Source organism: Parasteatoda tepidariorum, chromosome 4 (genome assembly GCF_982258835.1).
Source record: "Parasteatoda tepidariorum strain Cologne lab strain chromosome 4, Ptep-v5.0, whole genome shotgun sequence".
NCBI classification, from domain to species: Eukaryota; Metazoa; Arthropoda; class Arachnida; order Araneae; family Theridiidae; genus Parasteatoda; species Parasteatoda tepidariorum.
The window spans coordinates 121,087,892-121,099,093 of record NC_141758.1 but is presented as its reverse complement, the minus strand read 5'-3'; the positions used below and the strand labels follow the sequence as shown (position 1 = coordinate 121,099,093).

The window sequence follows — 11,202 nt, the reverse complement described above, 5'->3', positions numbered from 1 at the left end:
AGAGGCACAAGCGTAAGCAAACGGAATTACTTTTAGTACGTACATGTAAATGAATAATTTTAACTTTAGAATAAACACTGTTTCCTGTCAATCAATAACAATTATTGCAAAGCAATCGGCAGTGTCTGTTTAATAAAAAATGTGCGTCGAAGAACATAATCTGGATCTCAATTCTCAAGAGTATATCAGATAAAAGCACATATTCTTATTAGTAGGGAGAATTTTACTCTCTATGTTACTTTTCTGAATTCAATTTTTCACTAAGAAAAGTTCTTTAAAAAGTATACATGTTGACAGGCATAAAAATTCTTCTAAATACTTGTCTAGTGTCTCAACATTTAACTAAATTCGGTTCTGATAAAATCTACATTTGCTTTGGAAACTCTTCGTAAAGTATTTAGAGACTAGTCCAAGTAACATCATAATATTTCCCTAATGCAAATTTCAAATAAAATCTACAGATATTAATGATATTCACAAATTTATCTTGAAAGTGGTAGTTTAAAACTGAACTTATTAGTCCGAAAAAAGAAATTCTTATATAAACGAAAAATAAAACTAACCAATTTGTCCATCAAATAATTTTATTAAAATATATTACATATATTTCAAACTGCATCTAGGCATTACATCTTTCTACCATTTACAAATTAGGTTTAAAACAATATATTTTACATGGAGCTCTAACAACATTTACAATGTTTTTTTTAGCAACATTTCACATTAAACTTGCGCTTTATTTACACAACATTTCACATTAAACTTGCGCTTTATTTTCACAAACGAAATATTAATATGGATTTCTTACAGTATACAATAAGCTATCATATATACCATATATCTTTGATATTTAATTACACAATGCAAGAGTCATGAATATTTATAATCTATAGAAAATTCTCCTTGTAAAAATATGTATCAGAACAAAAACAATTAACCTGTATGCATTAAAATTTAATTCTCAAATTTTGTCATTTTAAACAGTATCTAAAAAAATCTCCAAAAATTTTTGAAAAAGATTTTAAATTTTAAAATTAAGTCTCTATTGCACCTGAAACTTAATTTCTGAAAAATTTTAAAAATTTAATTTGTCAAAATATAACTTAAAACAAATTTATATGAAAGGCAGATTTGCGCATCGAGTTTTTCATTAGATTAGATTTTAGACTGCAATTTTACATAAAATTGGCACTACATTTCACTTTCAGTTAAAGTTATAAATTAACAGTTTAAATTTTATGTAGCCTTATAACTTTCAGAAGGCACAGTTAAAAAAGCAAATTTAAAAAAAGATTAGCTGAATTTTTCTAACGAATTTTTTCACTTTTAGTCTGGTGTATAGTAAAATCCTGAAGATGCTACTTAGTGTTTTGAGCAAAAAATAGATAAAGTTTGATTATTGAAAACACGCGTCTGAAGAAATCGGGGAACTCTTGCATTCGAAAAGTCAGTTGTATCCTATTTATTCTGTTTGGAGTCAAAGCTGCACGAGTGCATATCAAAAAAGAATAACTAGCTTCAAGTTCTTAAAGAAAGACTGCCGTTAAAGATTTCTACACAGCACAAGGATACTGATCCACTACAGAAGCGCACATATTTGAATCGAGAAGTTCCGAAACGGCTGGACGAGTGTGAAACATGACGAGAAAGCAGAACGGCCGACTACCACCTCCACGTCATTATCCACACTAGTCTAGAACATTCCGAAGCTTCCGATTCACACTTGCGCACTCATGCAGCAGATCGATATCCCCAAATTGTGTAGATCTGCTATATCATCGACTATAAATGCGGTAGTACTGGCTGCACTTCATTCAGCCGTGTTTCAATCGAAGTCTTAATATTTGCGTACTATTAAGTATAAATTTCGTTCTAGACATTTATAAAATGATACAAATGCAATTCCGATGTAGTGTCTAAAAATTTACCCGAAAGGATCAGATGTTCATGATGGCATCTCTAATGGCATTACCACGTGAATTTGGTTACTATGCTGTTCCTTGTTTGCTTTGAGTTAAGCGGTGCTATATTAACCGTTTGAGTGAGGTGAAGAGCTATCGCACTTCGCTTGTTATGCGCCAAAAATGCGGAGAAGCGCTATTGTACCGAAAATGCTGAGACGCTGCCGTTGGTTAGTAGTTGGTTGGTAGTAGTTAGTACTTTGTTAGTAGTAGTTTGTTAGTAGTGTTGTACGCATTTCATTCCGCACTATTAGCATATATAAGAAAACTCTTCAGCACTCAAACGGTTAAAAGTGGAACCTACATCTAAAAGTAGATAATGAGAATTTCTTAGAAATTATACTTCAGACAATTTAACTTAATATAGGTAAACACTATTAGCGATTCCAAAAGTTGGTTTAACGTTTTGAATTATATGACCCTGATTTCGTATCATTTATGACATCTAATATATATAATTTTCTTACGTGGCCCCAAAATTTTGGCTGTATTTCTTTTCCACCGGTGGCAACGTTTGCTTTGTTTTTTTTAAGTTACTATTTCTCTTACACGGTGAATCAACCAATGATTGCCTCTAAAAATGTCACATGCCAAATCTAGCTGAGGTGGCTAGACATATAGCGCTTTTAAAAACGGAAACTGAAATAACCAGAGAGCATCAGCTGCGCCAATCTCATACTATTAAGCTAGGCAGAAGTGAATAGTCTTTGTCGATGGATCTCTATTTTAGTATTTTGTCGAAAGCGCTTTTTTCACGAATTTATATATTACGAATTTATTTGACGATTTTTGATTTATAACACGAATTATACTATAGCACATTTCTAATAGGTTTAACAAGTTACATGTCATTTATTTGAATTAAAAATTTAAATGGCTTAGTATTTACTAAAATTGCAATTTTTTAAAGAAAGTTGTTATATGGATTTGAATTCTTAGAATTTTGTGCATTTGCAATGTAAATCATGTTTCTCGGAATTTGCAAATCTGCTTTCCATAAAATAGTTTAAAACACACAACACTTAAATAAGCTTATTGTTATCTACGTCATTGGTTCTTAAAGTATTCAACGCAATTGCAACTTACAATGAGAATCTGAAAATGATTCAAAATTCTGCTGTTAGATATAAAAATGAACACATTAAGAAAGTTTGTTTATACTTTACCTCATGGATTATTAGGGTATCTTCAAATAGTAGATTCAAACTTCTATCCGAAATTTTTGCCCTCTGACCAAGAACCTATATTTGTAGCACTTTTGCACGAGATCGGTATAGTTAAAAGAAATAGTTCAATTTAAAAATACGAGTTAGAGAACTTTTGAAACACTCATTTGAGTCGAAATAAATATATAGATATAAGTAAATATATAGAATCTATATATTTACTTTATATATTCACTTATCTATATATTTCTATATATTAACATATGAAAGTTTACATTAAACGTATACATTAAACGTATAACGATTTCATATACCCGCTAATCAATTCTGCACTGCTACGCTCTGCCAACGCGTTAAATTCAGATTTTTTGCGTAACTTTGTAGAGCTAAAATATTACTTAACCAGGGCCTGACCAGACAGGATCGGGAATTTAACATTTGGAGCTGTGCATCCACTGAGAATGTTATGGTTTGTGATAAGATTAACTCTGCAAAAGACTTAATCCGGGAAAAATTTCAACCATACGTCATTTTAAAATTTTTTATCAAATTTTACAGCCAATTAACATTCTTTACTGAATTGCGCATATGTGACCATTATTTAGCACTTCACTTTTAATAAAATATTGACTAATTCGAGATTTAATAAAACATAAAATTTTAAACGTTCATTTATATTTTATTCTTCAAAAACCTTACTGTAAGAAAGCAATTCAGAAATGTGTAAGAGGATGGACAACTACACGACTATGCATTTAAAAAACATTCACGAACTTAGACTGCTTCAGGGCATTTATTGTTTATGTTGCTCTAGAGATCTTCAAAATTAAAGCTAAAAAGTTTAATTTGTGTTTTGTATTTTATTAATTTTAGCTTTTTGGTATAGGTCATCCAGTCTTCGTACAAATCACCAGTTCTAAAATGTCTTTCGAGTTAAGAATTTGTTTTAATTTACAAAATAAAAAAATTCAGATTTTGCAAATAGTTATTAAGATAGATGCACGTTTTTAAAACTTTGTTGGTATCTTTAATGCGCCTGTTACAAAATTTTATTTTATCCGAATTAGAAATTTGGATTCGAACAAAGCTGAATTTCAGTACTTCTAAAATATTTCTAAAAGTTTTTCCATGCAATTTTCACTAAACTTAATAAAAATAACTGAAAATGATCGAAACAGCATAACCCTAATTAAAAAAAAATTACTATCTTATAATTGATAAAAATTTAATTTCAAAATTAAATTTTAAGTATACTCTTAATATTATAACTTTTACCGCGTAACTATGCCCCATTGTTTAAACTTATTTTGCCGCCGAGTCAATGAATTAATGTTAGCTTATGGTTAAAATATTTGTTATAGTTAGTCGTATGTTAGTAGTTAGCCAGAAATAGCATGATGAATGAATATGAATGCATAACGAAATTCCTTAAACACTAATTGCTTCAAATTTGCTCATCCACGCATATTTACATTAAAAGGGGAAAATTTTCTAAATTTATTTACTTTTTGAAACTATGACTAGATAGTGTCAGATTCTTTTAAATTTTTAAGATATCCTTTTATCACGTGCTATGCTCATAGCCAGTTTCGAATAGCTAAACTAGCCGAAACATCCGTAATAAATATTGTTCAGTGCTGAAATTTTTATTTGAACAGATACTTTTGACACTGAATATGTACCAAAACAGCTAAAAATATTTAAGAGGTGATATGAAGCAAATTGAGGCAAATCCATTTAAAGATTATCGTTATGCAAATAGACTCGGCGGAGAAATAAGATTAAAAACAAGACTAGTTTTGTAGAGACCCATTTATTAATGTATTAAAAATATCTTATTAGAAATATAATTTCAGTTTATCTTAAGAAATCAGCTTGCAAGTTGAAATATTTTATTTACCAAAATTCTAACTTATCTAGCATTTTCAGTGCATGCGATAATGTGTATAATTAGTTCGATCTACAGATAAAAATTACTGTTACGCCAAATCGTGTTAGCGACCAGTTTTCTTTTGAGTAGCAAAATTAGAACATTTCTTGAGCAAACGTAACGCGTTCCACTACGCTAACTTAATTACTAGACTGTCTTGATTTTTCATAAATTTTTGATTTAATAGTTTCGTTCTCAAACTTTATATAAAGCACATTCTTTTAAATTTGGAATAAATACCTAGAATGGTTATTACCTACACTATATAAATGATCGACAAATTATAAATTTAAATTTGTTTTGTGAAATTTATCTTAATACAATTACGTAAATGAAAATAAGACCTAATGTGTGAAGTGCCAACTTAACTATACAACATTAATTGCTTTCCATCAAAGCTAACTAAGATTAGGACAAAAATAAAATTTGAAAAATGCGATACTATGACGAGACAGCTAGACGTTATTGCATGAATGGTTTTAAATAATTTAAGTGATGGGTGCACAGACAGACAGATCCGGAATAGTAAGATAAAATTGGTATTTCGAACAGTACGGGATAACTTAAATTCGAAAACTGGTATTTAATAAGTATTTTACTGGTGAGGTGGGGATTAATTGATAACTATCAATTTCATACCGTGTGTTTTATTAAGGTAACACTAAATTTGTGATATTTTATGTACTAGTTTTCCGGTTTCTAAGCATCTCGTTACCTCAAAGAGTTTTAAAATTTTGATTTAATAAATACCGGTTTTTATCTGAAACCTGGAATTTTTTAAAGATCAATTTAGATCAATTAAAGATCAATTTATTAATTTTTAAAGATCAATTATTTTAAAGATCAAGACAAATTTAAGAGTTAGTTTATTTTAATAATATCCTACAAAATTTGAGATACGAATTTTGTCTATTAGATACAACTTCCTCAAATCTTTTTTACTTAAGTTTTGCTTAAACTTCAGATTAAGTGTATTTTAACAGTAGATTTTGAAATTGACTCACCCCCCCCCCAACCACACATTTACTTCAACAGATTCTAAAATATGAAAGTAACGCATGATATATTTGGTGGAAATATATTGAAAAGGAATATTTAAATATTTGTAATACCAAAATTAAATCAGATATGAAGTTTTATTCATCTAAATACGTTTCGTCTGAGAATCGAATGGAAATATTGATTTTTAACAATTCTCTGAATTTAATGATTTGAATTTAAACTGGCACACCAAAACAATTCTTTTGAATAATACAATTCAGATAGTGTACTAGACAATAGTTCCGAGGAAATACAATAAATCAAAATTAGTTCTTTTGAGCTAATATTTAATTTTTTCTTAAATATTATGTCATAGCTGATAATGAGCAATAGATAACAATAAGCTTGTCTTAATAATTTTAAGACTATTGACAATGCGCATATAGACATTAAAGATAGCCGAGACATTAAAGGTGCATCACATTCTTAGAGACCAAATTTAATTTAAGATTTAATGGGTAAATATGACTCAAAATAATTTAAGACTAAAAACTTCTAGGTATGATGAAAAGAAATATTTAAGCTAATTAAGATTTAATTATTCTTTACGTTTAAGAAAAATTTCTGAAATAAACTTTTAAGCAATCTATATTTAAAATTTCATATAATTTATAAATATGTGTTTAGATTTAATTAAAAATATTTATAGAACCTAATTCTTATGAGAGAAAAATTTAAATTTAAATAATCAAAATATTGAAAATGGAATTTTCATATTATTCAAGGAGAATATAAAAATAAACCTCTTGTTCAGTTGAAGAAATACAATCAGCGTTTCTGTTATGTCATGACAACTAGGCAACTGAAGTAGGTCATCTTGGCAAACTACGATCCTCATGGTAGCTAGGTCAGCAATGGACATCTTGGCGAACTACGATCCTCATGGTAGCTAGGTCAGCAATGGACATCTTGGCGAACTACGATCCTCATGGTAGCTAGGTCAGCAATGGACATCTTGGCGAACTACGATCCTCATGGTAGCTAGGTCAGCAATGGACATCTTGGCGAACTACGATCCTCATGGTAGCTAGGTCAGCAATGGACATCTTGGCGAACTACGATCCTCATGGTAGCTAGGTCAGCAATGGACATCTTGGCAAACTGCGATCCTCATGGTAGCTAGGTCAGCAATGGACATCTTGGCGAACTACGATCCTCATGGTAGCTAGGTCAGCAATGGACATCTTGGCGAACTACGATCCTCATGGTAGCTAGGTCAGCAATGGACATCTTGGCGAACTACGATCCTCATGGTAGCTAGGTCAGCAATGGACATCTTGGCGAACTACGATCCTCATGGTAGCTAGGTCAGCAATGGACATCTTGGCAAACTGCGATCCTCATGGTAGCTAGGTCAGCAATGGACATCTTGGCGAACTACGATCCTCATGGTAGCTAGGTCAGCAATGGACATCTTGGCGAACTACGATCCTCATGGTAGCTAGGTCAGCAATGGACATCTTGGCGAACTACGATCCTCATGGTAGCTAGGTCAGCAATGGACATCTTGGCAAACTACGATCCTCATGGTAGCTAGGTCAGCAATGGACATCTTGGCAAACTACGATCCTCATGGTAGCTAGGTCAGCAATGGACATCTTGGCAAACTACGATCCTCATGGTAGCTAGGTCAGCAATGGACATCTTGGCAAACTGCGATCCTCATGGTAGCTAGGTCAGCAATGGACATCTTGGCAAACTGCGATCCTCATGGTGGCTAGGTCAGCAATGGACATCTTGGCAAACTGCGATCCTCATGGTGGCTAGGTCAGCAATGGACATCTTGGCAAACTGCGATCCTCATGGTAGCTAGGTCAGCAATGGACATCTTGGCAAACTGCGATCCTCATGGTAGCTAGGTCAGCAATGGACATCTTGGCAAACTGCGATCCTCATGGTAGCTAGGTCAGCAATGGACATCTTGGCAAACTGCGATCCTCATGGTAGCTAGGTCAGCAATGGACATCTTGGCAAACTGCGATCCTCATGGTAGCTAGGTCAGCAATGGACATCTTGGCAAACTGCGATCCTCATAGTAGCTAGGTCAGCAATGGACATCTGGGCAAACTACGATCCTCATGGTAGCTAGGTCAGCAACGGACATCTTGGCAAACTACGATCCTCATGGTAGCTAGGTCAGCAATGGACATCTTTAAAAATATGCTCCCCAAGGTGACTTAATGACGATGAAGTAGTCAATGCAAAGCCTAGTTTTAAACATAAAACAAAATGTCTTTATTCTTATGGTCAAATTAACATAGGGTTAGTTAGTAAAAACTTAGTTAGAGGCAGCGTTTGATATTATTGGGTGAAGTTTCATAACTATTAGCTACGCAAATCTCGGTAAACCTCCCGAGTCACTTACAAAAATTTCATCATTTTACAAAATTCTTAAAAACTTGTAACGATGTTCATATCAGTCCGAACATTTAATTCCTACTCACAGGACCTCTGAGCTATGTGCGTGCTTTTCAAATATCTATCACAGAAATCTATATTAACAAATGCTGACGAAGTTTAAATGAAAAGGAAATTTCAATTACCAAAAACTTTAAATAACCACGGAATTAAGAAATTTACAGTCGTAAGAGTTATTTTGGAGGTTTGGTGAAATGACCAAATTTCATTAGCCTCCTGATCATTAGGAGCTCTTATCAGCATAAATTAACACCCCCCGTACAACCAAGTAACTAAATGAAACACAAATACTTTACACTGCTCAATACTTAAAAAATACTGCTACATTGCTGTAACTTGTTTATATTTAGAGAGAATATTAAAAATAATTTTATACATAATTCATGCTATAACAAGAAAATTTTTAATTTCTTTAAAAAAAAAGTGTCAATTTTTAAGTTTAAATAAGATCTTAAAATTTAAAGAGAAATTTAGTGCAAAGATTTGACAATTTTAACTCCGTATTTCTTTCTAAAATGTAGGGAAAATCTAGACAATTTTCAACAAATTTCCATACTGAGTAGAAAAAGCAAGTTTCGGCGAAAAAACATGAAAATAGTCCCTTTATGATCGTTTTGGAACATTGAAATTACTATAAAATATGTTGCAGCGAGAAAATTTCAAAATAAGTTGCCACAAGTTTTTTTATTGATCTAGAGTGTCAAAAAAGTTTCATGGAATAGTCAAAATTATAGAGCATGGAACTAAATCAATTTTCAGTTCAATGCAAAGTTTTTATTGAGAAAAATTTTTTCCTAATAAAAAGCAAAATAACACTAATATTGTCAAATGTGTCACAAATTCTTGAGATTTTATTATGCTTTTCATATCATTTAATTATAAAATTTTCAAAGTTAGAAAATCGATTTTAGAGAGCTTCACGATTTCGTTAGTAGTCCACTATAGCCTTAAAAAACCAATTAAGATCCGTGATGCCACTCCCCCCCCCCCCGAGCGTAAGCCTTCCAATGATGCTACCTTAGCATAGGCTGATAGATGCTAATTCTGCTCTTCGCTGTAACCGACCACAGTTCTGACGTAAAATATCCTCAGTCCGTTCATGATTTAGAAGCTCGTTACCATCAGACTGATCGTGGAAGGATTTACGCAATTTAAGACTTTTAAAATTAAATTTAATGAACAATAAATTTAATGAATCAACGAATAATAAATTTTGAACTTATTATTAGTTCAAAACTACACATGTTTCATGCCACGCTAACGGCTCTACAGTAAATTCTAATTCCTAAATTTCAAAATACCTAAATTAATGTTATTACCCGAGTTTGACTATTTTATAATTTCAAAAAGAGACTTAACTACACATTAATATTGAATTTTTAATGAAAAATTTAATATTCTTAAAGCTTGATAAAAATAATAAATTCACACTCGCACCCTAGCTCTTAGTTCATCGCCAACATTATACAAAATCTACATGCAAAGTTTCAATCAAGTCTAAAGTAAACTATTATCATGTGTGATTGCGTAGAAATCTTCGTTCTGGAAATGCATTTAAATTGTAACAAAATTCTGAGAGCAAAAACTCAAAATTTTCAGAAAATGATATGTCTTTATATAAAGTTTATATAATGTATAATAAATTGAAAATTTAATCTTTTAATTTATTCAGACAAAAAGGTTAAATTTTCAAAGCTTAAAAATATTCAAGTGTCTTTATGAGTCTACTTTCATTTTCATTTGTGAGTGCGAAAAAATTAATATGATTTCAAAAGGTGGATCAAAAATTTAAAAGGTTTTCAAAAGCCAATGAATACAACGTTCTAATGATGAAATGTTAAACAGTAGACTCATAGAATAAAAATTCTAACAAACAATACATTGATCAGGTCAAAATAAATCTTAACTTACTTACCCAATCTAAATCGGATAATGATGATCAACATTCTTCTGTAAGGAGTAGAGCTTTTTAATCTAGAATACGCAACTTTGTGTAAAGCATCAAACATCTATTTTCAGGGATTTCTTCTTGGATCCTGCAAGAAAATAGGAAACCAGTCTTTAAAAATATAAAATTTAGTGCGTGCGCAGTGGAGTATGTTTATACACTTTAACGTAATATACTTTAAGTTCGCTGATGAACATTGTATACTTATAACTAATAAATCGATAATATTAGATTAATGCTACGACAATGCTAGAGCTCTAAGCTATATATTCAGATTTCTAGATTTCAGTGCCAGTAAAATAGAATTAGATACCTTGCCTTTCAACTTAAATTGTGAAACAGTGGGGTTGGATTTGCAGCTTTAATTTAGTTTCAATGTAACAATCTAAAACAGTTGCTTTTAAATATGCCACAGTTACAAATTACCAAACGCTGGTTTCCCAAATCTAAACTGTCATGCCCAGAAAATCAGTACTATGCTTGCTTCATTTTATATGCGTGAACAAGTGTTTTTAACTAGCAAACCTTTGGAAAAAAAAATCACTTCAGAAGTAGATTAACAGATAAGCATTTACCCTCGTACCTTAAAATAAGTACACCTCACTTCGACACTCAATATATGTAACTTTTAAAAACTAAATCGTAATTTCATTCATCTCAAATATTTTAAAACTTTTATATAGTTTTGTATTTTAGAAGAAGATTTTCCTTAGCCCACTAAGCTTTTCAGATTTGTTG

The 11,202-nt window shown here is 31.4% G+C and overlaps 1 long non-coding RNA gene across 1 annotated transcript; it reads right to left on the bottom strand.

Moving 5' to 3' along the window:
* Positions 1–1,362: 1,362 nt before the first annotated feature.
* LOC147812669 (uncharacterized) lies at positions 1,363–10,552 on the bottom strand. Its single transcript, XR_015433367.1, has 2 exons — positions 10,432–10,552; positions 1,363–8,305 (listed from the first exon to the last, which is right to left on the bottom strand). It is a non-coding gene; the product is annotated as an uncharacterized LOC147812669 (long non-coding RNA).
* Between the last annotated feature and the right edge of the window lie 650 nt (positions 10,553–11,202).